Genomic DNA, 9,514 nt, shown 5'->3' with positions numbered 1-9,514 from the left:
GAAATTTTTACCATAGATCAAGAATGTACTCAGAAACATTGTGTCAAAATTTCAAGCAATTCCGAGTAGTTTAGGTCGACCTTTTATTTGAATTACTGTCCGACACATTTAATTTTTAATGAAAAATTAACAAAAACGCCCAAAAACTGATGCTTCGAGGCCTGTTTTCGCAATTCTATTCACATGATTTGATCTTAGAAAATCGTTTTCCATCAGATTAGGGTTTTAAAAATCGAAAAAGCGAATATTTTTGATTTCAGAACTGCCAATTTCGCAATTAATCCCATAATTCGAAAAAATTCCGAAAAATCAACAAAAATTCCAAAAATTTCGACAATGTAAAAACAATAATAATCATGCTAATTCATGCTTTGAATACATAAGGCTCATGATACCACTGTAGGGGAATACAGTTAAACATAATAACATGTGCGGAACAATCCCCAAAGCCAGGAAACATGTATAAAGCACAGATTAAGCAAACTTACATTCGAAGCGTGTTTTCCACAATAATCCGTCAACAAACACGAAAAAAGAACTCCACTTGTCGTTCCTCTACTTGGTTCACCGACACGATCAGATCCGTCTTGATTATCGTAGCTTAGACAATCGATCAAGAGATTTGCTTTTTGGGATGAACACACTATGGAGGCACAGAGAGAATTAGGGTTCTCTGTTTTCTCCTAGGGTTGTGTGTAATCTGAATTGTAATTGCAGTAGGTGGAAATTAGGTCATGAGGTTATTTACATAACCTTAATGAACCGACCAAGCCCGTAGGCAAGGCCGGCCAGCAAGCCGTGCGTGCGACAAGCACAGCGCGCTGGGCCATGGGCCTCGCTTGCTGTGGCTGTGTCGCTGCACAGGCCCGCGCGCACACGCACAGCCATGCTCGGCCATGGGCCTAGCGCTGCCGTGTTGCCTTGGCCTTTGCTTGCTCGCCTAGCGCGCGCCCATGGGCCTCGAGTGCTTCGTGCACTCGGCTCGTGGGCCGCTCTTCGTATTCGCGTTTAATATATTTCCGATATATTATTTATCGTTTCGTATACGACGAATCACCCTCGTACGATACGATTTATTCGTTTCGCCTAGCTTACGAATATTCGCGATACGATATACGATTCCGATGCAAGGTCGTATCGTATAATACGTTTCCAACTTAAATCCCGAAAAGCTATTAAATGAATTTCCGATTCATTTAATCCGGTGATCTGTTACGTGTCATTGGTGTGACCTTGTAGGTTTAGTCAAGAGTAAGTTGTGAGTTCAATATCCATTAGAACTCACTGATCGGAAGCATTGCTCCAGCTAGCTGTTCCGATCACTTGATCTCACTGAATTTATTGTTCGCAATTAATCTGAACCTTGGTATTAGACTTAATGCACCTTGGGTGAAGGACATATTTCCTTCAGATAAAGGCCACATTATATTCGAGGCATCATAGATTGTGTTCCTATGCCGTGACTTATCTGATTTCTTTGTGGTTTGACATACTGGATGTCTGCTCTACTATAAGGAATGGTTGAAAGAAATCGCATGTTAACAAAAGAAAAATAAAAGCTTGAATGTAATATGCAATATATGATGTATCAACATGATATTGTTTCATCATATTTAATGTTCATGATTCATCTGTTTTATTATGTCAGCTTCTCAGCACCATCAACACCTTAGCTTCATCAGATTGATTTTCAATCTCCTTGGTGGTTGGTAAGTTCTTCAATTTCCCATTACGTCATATTATTTATGTTATAATCATATATAGTTCAAATTTTATGGGTTTCTTTTTCTTATATCTATAATCTATGCTAAAGTTCAATTTTTTTTTCCTGCTACTGATCTATTGCCTGATGTTCTGCTGTTGTATGTCTTGTTTAGTTTGCTTAGGTGTCTCTGATCTAAGCCTGAGTCGCATAACTAGGCTGTTGTGGATGTATTGTGGTGGTCAGTTAAACCTATTTTAGACCGACTTGGTTTGAGATTTGTAGTTTTTGTGGTTTTATAGTTTGGTTAGCTAGCTTAGTTTATGTTGTTTTGGGCTTGCAGGTTGTTGCAAAGCCTAGGGTGTTTTATTTAGTTGAGCTTGTACAAAATATTGGTTTGCTTTTGGTTAATAATATTACTTATTTACCAAAAAAGAAGAGCTTATAGGTGATCGTGGTTTGAAATGTAACAACTAAAAACCTTGATGACAATCTCGATTTCATATAAATATAATTAATTGAAAATTTAGATATTGCCTTTGTAATTGGGCAATCTTTATTTTCGGTGCCTCTAAAACAATATCAGATTGCATCTAAATATCATTATTTTAAAAGTAAGATATTTCCTCTAATTATATATAGAGGCATAATTAAATGGTTGCCCCTAAATATACGTCGTTTTAGAAACAAATACTGCCTCTAATTATATTTCGAGGTAAAACCATATGGTTGCCCCCGACTTTTTATTTTGCCTCTAATTATATTTTGAGGCAAAATTATATGGCTGCCCCTAAATGTATAGTGTCTTTAGAATCAACTTTTAATATTGCCTCTAAATATATTTTGATGCAAGAATATATGTTAGCCTCTAATTATATTTTGGGACAAGAATATACGGATGCCTCTAATTATATTTCGAGGCAATAATATGTGGTTGCCTCTAATTATATTTTGAGGCAAAGATATATGTTTGCCTCTAATTATATTTTGAGGCAATAATATGGGGTTGCCTCTAATTATATTTTGAGGCAAGGATATATGGTTGCCTCTATATGTATGAGATTTTAGAAGCAACACATTGTGTTGCCTCAAAAAGGGGCCTTTAGAGGCAACAACTAATTAGCGACAGATTTATTAGAGGCATCCACTTTTTTGCTTCAAAAACTCATTAGAGGCTAAATCCCCATTTTTAGAGGCAATTATGACTTGCCCATGTATCCGATTTTTCTAGTAGTGTCATAATTTTAGGGTGAAAAATCGAAAATTTATTTAATAAATTAATTTCCGATTAACACGGATTCAATTCTAGGTCATATAAATTTAAAATTTATCACAAATTAACAATTTTTATGGTGGTTTTTAATCATGGATACCTAATTAAATCGTCAATTAATTATGAAAATAAAATCAAATTCTAAATTATTCAAATTTCAACAAATTAATTACAATTACAAATTAGGTTTTATAATTAACAAGCTTAGGCATTCAAATTTGTTAAACATATACAGTAGGTCAATCAAAAATTCAAGATTTAACAACAAGAATCGCAAATATTCAATTTAACATCTTGAAATTACAAACTTTTGCGTTCGAAAAACTAAAACCTCCGAAAAGTCATAGTTAGGCTTCGAATTTGGGAATTCTGGGTTCGGCCGAAAAATAGTGTTTTTGTCAAAATTTTAGAATGCCTTTTACATGCGGATTTGACACAAAAATCACTCGATTTGGTTGAGTAACGAAGAAACTGCCGAAAAACTGCGTACATATAATTAAATAAACGCAATTTGCAATTAATTAAAAATTACTAAAATTAATCACCCCTTTTTAATTCTTTGCAAATTTGTAAAATTTAACCATGTTAAGCAATAATAGATCATGCAATTAATAAGAGGCTCGTGATACCACTATTAGGTTATGATACATATGAACATCATAAATCATGCGGAAAAACCTTAATGCCAGGAATCATATTAATGGCACATAATCGTATAATTGGTCTAGGATGTATACACTTTGTAGCGTGCCCTCCCTAGCTGCGCCCGAACCGAACAAGAACAAGTCTTTAGGACTCCAAGTGTCGTCCCTCCGTAGAAAGTCGACAGCACGTCCGGATCCGCCTTAAGATTGACCAACTAGAATCGCCCTTAAGGTACTTAAGATTTTCGGCCAATGTGAGCAATATTATGACTGAATTTTGCTCTCAAAATGTCACTCTGAATACTTGAAAAACTCGTCCATAAATTGTGAACCTAGGCACATACTTATAGGGCTATGAAAAGGGATTTAGAATCCTATTAGGATACTAATTAGTTTAATTAGAATTTCATTAAAACTCTTTTAAACTAATTCTATCTATTAGGATTAGGAATTAATCATAGAACGAATTCCATTAGCTTTAGGATTCGTATTGAACACAAACGTTGCACGACCACGAGCATGCCGCACAGCCCGCGCAAGCCTTGCGGCCCACACGAGCAGACACAGCTCGCAGCCCATGAGCGTCAGCCCACCCGCACGCCGCGCCTTGGCCTTGCTGGGTCTGGCCTTGCGCTGGGCCTGGCGTGGCCTTGGCTGCGTTGTGTTGGGCGCTTGGCTTGCTGGACGTGGGCCTGGCTTCGTGTTGGGCCTTCGTCTAGCAAGTCTCTTCCGATGCTAATTCGTACGATGCGCTTTCGATTAATTTCCCGATTCCGGAATTCATTTCCGATACGAACAATATTTAACATTTCCGATTCCGGAATTAATTTCCGTTTCGAACAAATATTTAATATTTCCGTATCCAGAATTATTTTCCGATTCCAATAATATTTCCGATTCCGACAATATTTCCGTTTCCGGCAATATTTCAGATTCCGGCAATATTTCCATTTCCGATAATATTTTCCGATACGTACCATATTTCCGTTTCTGGCAACATCTACGACTTGGATAATATTTATATTTCCGATACGATCCATATTTCCGTTTCCGGCAATATCATGGTTTCCGGAGTATTCATTGTTTGCCTTTGACGATCTTAGCTCCCACTGAAACCAAGATCCGTCGATTCCGAATATCCATAGATGGAGTATTTAATGCCATTAAATACTTGATCCGTTTACGTACTATTTGTGTGACCCTACGGGTTCAGTCAAGAGTAAGCTGTGGATTAATATTATTAATTTCACTTGAACTGAAGCGGCCTCTAGCTAGGCATTCAGCTCACTTGATCTCACTGAATTATTAACTTGTTAATTAATACTGAACCGCATTTATTAGACTTAACATTAAATGCATACTTAGACCAAGGGCATTATTTCCTTCAAGATAAAAGGTCATAGTTTCAAGAGATGAGGGTTTTGAATCTGAGCAAGGAAGGTCATAATTTCAAGGAAGTCAATGAGGGTTTTGAATCTGAGCAACAATGAATCGAGCGTCGACCTTGCTTGATATTGAAGCATAAAAGGGTTAGATAGATTGACAATGTAACACATACATCCTTAGTTAGGAGAGAGTGAATGGAATATGGAATTCTCTCGGAGGAAAGAGTTTGATAAATAATATTCCGGGTCATCTTGTAAAGAATAAAAATAAAAATAAAAATAAAAGAAATAATAATTCTATTAAAATTATGATGAACATTTTGTTAAAACATCTTTAAAACTTGACTATTATTTTATATTTCTCTTTAAGCAAGTTTTTTTTAAAAAAATTAATTGAAATTCAAAAACGAAAAAGTTAAGACCATTAAAATGGTAGGTTCGCATTTCAGAAACACCAAACCATATACGACTCATATTTTGATTCTTCTTCATCACACCCAACTCTTCATCACAAATACCTTAATTCCTAGGACCAAACTATCTATTCTTAATTCTAAGTCTAATCAATTCAAATAAGCAATCAAGGTATTTAAAATGCGTATGCTATAAAGTCAAATGAACTATGATTATTCTTTTAACATAGTTTTCAACCACTACGGCCTATTTCCTTTCCCTCCATTCCAAATAGACATTTCACGAGCCAAAAATCATATCATTTATAATCTCTAATTCAAAGCTTAATTTCTAATAATCACATTATAGCAGAAATCCTCAAGTCTATTTTTTAAAAAACCTTAACGGATCAAGTAATTTAAAAGGCTCACCTACTTTTTACTTCTTTAAACTTTTGAATCTTATAACAAACAATCTAGGGTAAATCCTTCATAACCTCTACAACGGCTCATTCCTCACATCAGCATCCGTTACCAGGTATTTTAACTCGAATAAATCAAAACTAGCTTTCAGACTGAAATTAACATATGACTCCTCATAACTCGAACAAACAATAAACTCGACCACCATTTCGTATTTTCTCATAAAATTGCCCAAATTTCTATGTTTTCCTATCTTTAACAATATAACGCACTCAATTAAATTACTCATAAGGTTCCATAAGCAATAATCAATAATTGCAATTATATTAATCGATTTACCCATTCCCTAAACATTTCAACTTTTACTAACTAACCCAAGAAGCTCAAATTTTTAATATTCTCGACTAACAATCTTATCACCCATTTTCATTTCCTATAGATCATAGATTATTGTGTATCGTTCTCTATACTCCCCTTTCGTAATTGTTGTGGGATCTTTTACGGTACTGACGTGGCACGCGCTCCTCAGAGGTATCAAGTATGACCTGGCACGAACTTCTGGCAACCTGCAAAACAAGAATATTCCCGTAGGAATATTCCCTCCGATGCTTAAGTAAGTATAAGCTAGAGAGATAAGTAATTTGTAGAGAGAAGGTAGAGCAAAGATAAGTTTGTTGTTGGTGGGCAAGAATTGAATGCCCTTTTACCTTGGGATCTGAGCTATTTATAGTGCTAGGGTTTCTTGGGGACTGCACCCTCAACCCTAGCTGTGGGATGCGTGCCCCTTGGGGATTTAGGACACGTGGCCTTTGGCCTGCAATGATGGACCTTCCATATTTGGACCGGCTTTCAAAGAGAATGGGCTCTGCCAAATGGGGCTCTGTCTTTATTCTGGTGGGGTACCAAGATTTTGGGCCTTCTTTCTAGGTCTGAGCCCATCTGACCAGTATGAGTCGTAGGCTGCCTCTTTGGGCTTTGTGGGAGATATATTCAAGCCCACATCATTTGCCCCTCATGAGGAGTGAAAACAGACGTTAGTTTTCACTGCTCTTGGAGTGTCCAACGAGGTGATGACGCGTGGCAGGGGTAATCATTTCTTACCCCTCTATAAATAAGTGGCCAATTTGAGTGATTTCCCCCCTCATTTCCAGTGATCATTTGAGAGCAATTGGAGAAGGCGATTTCCGGCGTCTTACATCCACCGAAATCCACCGTAGCACCGCCACGATCTTCAAAGTCGTGTTCTTGCAGTTCTTCATCCAAGTTCTTTCACAAACTCTTTTGATTTATCAGGTAAATGCTTTCTTTGGAAAAATGTGTTTGTTGATTTTGATTCTTCCGAATTCTCTTCTTAGTCATGCAAGGGTCTCGTCAAACTAAGGGTGTCATCTTGTCCCTTTGACGTCTTCTTTTTTTCAAGTTTGTCCCTGTTTTGAGACAAGTCTTGGCTTGTTGCAGGATTTAATGGCGCGAATAGAAGACGAGGAGCAGTTCGAAGGAGAATCCTCTTCTCCTATAGAGGACGTCCCTGAAAGCACTGATGTCGCGCCGGCTAGTACGTCAGGTGGGGAGGAAGGTCACCATCATCCCAGCGTCATCTTCCCACTTCAGACGTGGCTGAACTTTCTCACCCTCGAGGGGAAGGCCTATGGGGAGTCTCTGAATCTAGGTTCGGAGTACAAATTTCGTATGCCGGCTGGCATGGATTGCACCAGCTTTGGACTGGTGAAAGGAGAGTTCGCCGTTTACGGCTCGTTTCTGAAGCTGGGTATGAGATTCCCCCCTCACCCCTTTGTGGTGGAGTTGCTGGACGGCTTTAATATTGGCCTGAGCCAAATGTCCCCGAACTCCTGGGCGGGTGTGTTTGGCTATATTGCTCGCTGCGAGCTTGCAGGCATCACCCCTTCCCTTCCGGCGTTCCTAAGAATCGCCTCTATGTCCCAAGTTTCGAGAGCCGCCGCGGGCTGGCTGATTCTTACATACAAGGGGGCCTACCGGACGGTGATGGGGAAGGCGTCTAAGTGGCATCACTGGAGGAAGAAGTGGGTGGTTATCAAAACCACCAATCTGGAGATGTGCGAGAGGATGAGACGCTGGAACGTCAAGCCCAACTTGGTTGGAAAAGGCGCTTCTTTACCTCCCGTCTCCTCCGAGCTCTGGGAACGGATCTCGTCGCTGTTCAAGGTCAAGCCGCTCGTCATCAAGGACAAGACGGCCTACATACCCGAGGGGTGGTTGCCTCATCTGGATCAATTGAGAAATCCCATTTTCCTCTCGGCTGTAGGCTTGTGTCCGTATATGCCGAGAGGTAATGTATCTATACTTCCAACTCTTCACTGTTTAATCAAAACCGCACTAATGTCTTAATTTATTTTTTTTTCAGACGAGGCCATGGGTAAGCTAGACGATGCCTCCAAAGGCCAAGTGAATATGCCGTCTTGGTTGGCGAAGGTACTCGACGCCAGTACCTTCAAAGCTTGGAAGCGTCAGCAGGCAGCCGAGCAGGCCATTTCTGAGCAAATGGCTCCCCCTCCTGCTGAGGAGAAGGTATTGATCAAATCTTCCGATGTGATTCCCTTTGTTGTTTACAAATTATGTTTTCATTTCTTCAGAAGACGAGGAAGGCGACCACGGACGCGGCTCCTACTTCTAAACGCAGGGCTGGCGGCACAGGAAAACCCGTCTTCAAGTCAGTGACGTCGAAGGCTTCTAAGGGGTTTGCCGTCCCCAAGGCTGCATCCGCTTCTCCTAGCTTGGAGAAAACTGGAGAGACAGTTGATCCTCTTGCGGGGATTCCTGAAGTCATCCGCCGCAACATCCCTCTGAGGACGGCGGAGAGAGCTAGGAATTCTAGGGGTAAGTTTTACTCCAACATCGTAACCACCTTCCGTTCCTCGTCTAGCAGTTCTCTAGTTTCCCCCAGGGATTCTAAGGCCGTTGTTTTTCCTATAGAAATTCCCGATCCTCAGAAAGACATAGATGCTGAATTGGATCATATCCCTTCTTCAGGCGGGTTCAATTCTCATGACTGTAGGAAGATAATGACGCTGATGCGCAATGTCATTCCTCCCCAATATGCTGAAACTCTTCCTGAGGCGGCCGAGAATATGCTTGCCGCCATGCAGTCCTCAGCGCTGGACGTAAGTTTCGTTATACCTTTATTTTTACACACTCGTTTCTTTTTGTTTGACTTTTATAATTTTTGCGCAGATGTTCATTCTGCTGGACTCACTGAAAAAGTGGCGCACTGCTTTGGTGCATGAAGAAGCTCGTCACCGTCTTCTGCCCGATCAGTGTGGTGACCAGCATTTTGCTGCACTGGAGAAGCTTCGCTTCGACAGGCGGGAGCAGATTGACGCTGTGACTACCGCCCTGGCCTCCCAAAATGCTGAGAACACAGCTCGTCTCCTGCATATTGATCAGAACTTTTCTGAAATGGAGGATCTTTCCAAGAAGATAAAGGAGAAAGAGGAGTTTTCTCGTCTGGAGACTCAGTTTAATGAGTTGGAGGTTCAGCTGGAGGCGGCTAGCAAGGAAGTCGCTTCGTCACAGAGCGTTCTCGACCAGTCGGCCATGCTAGGTGAGAAATCGATCCGAAGGGGTATGGAGCTTGCATGGAATGCTGAATTTGCAAGTGAACGTCCCTTCAGCTGGTTTGAGAAGTTTCTCACCTATCAGATTGAGGTGGAGAAGGC

The 9,514-nt window shown here is 40.1% G+C and overlaps 1 long non-coding RNA gene across 1 annotated transcript in view; it reads left to right on the top strand.

The window, feature by feature from the left end:
• The first annotated feature begins 1,191 nt into the window (after positions 1-1,191).
• Positions 1,192-9,514, top strand: part of LOC130470474 (uncharacterized) — a 28,749-nt gene continuing 20,426 nt past the window's right edge. The window contains exon 1 of the long non-coding RNA XR_008930887.1: positions 1,192-1,709. This is a non-coding gene — a long non-coding RNA (uncharacterized lncRNA). The remainder of the gene's footprint in view (positions 1,710-9,514) is intronic.

Source organism: Spinacia oleracea, chromosome 3 (genome assembly GCF_020520425.1).
Source record: "Spinacia oleracea cultivar Varoflay chromosome 3, BTI_SOV_V1, whole genome shotgun sequence".
NCBI lineage: Eukaryota > Viridiplantae > Streptophyta > Magnoliopsida > Caryophyllales > Amaranthaceae > Spinacia > Spinacia oleracea.
This window is presented reverse-complemented; position numbering and strand designations above follow the sequence as displayed.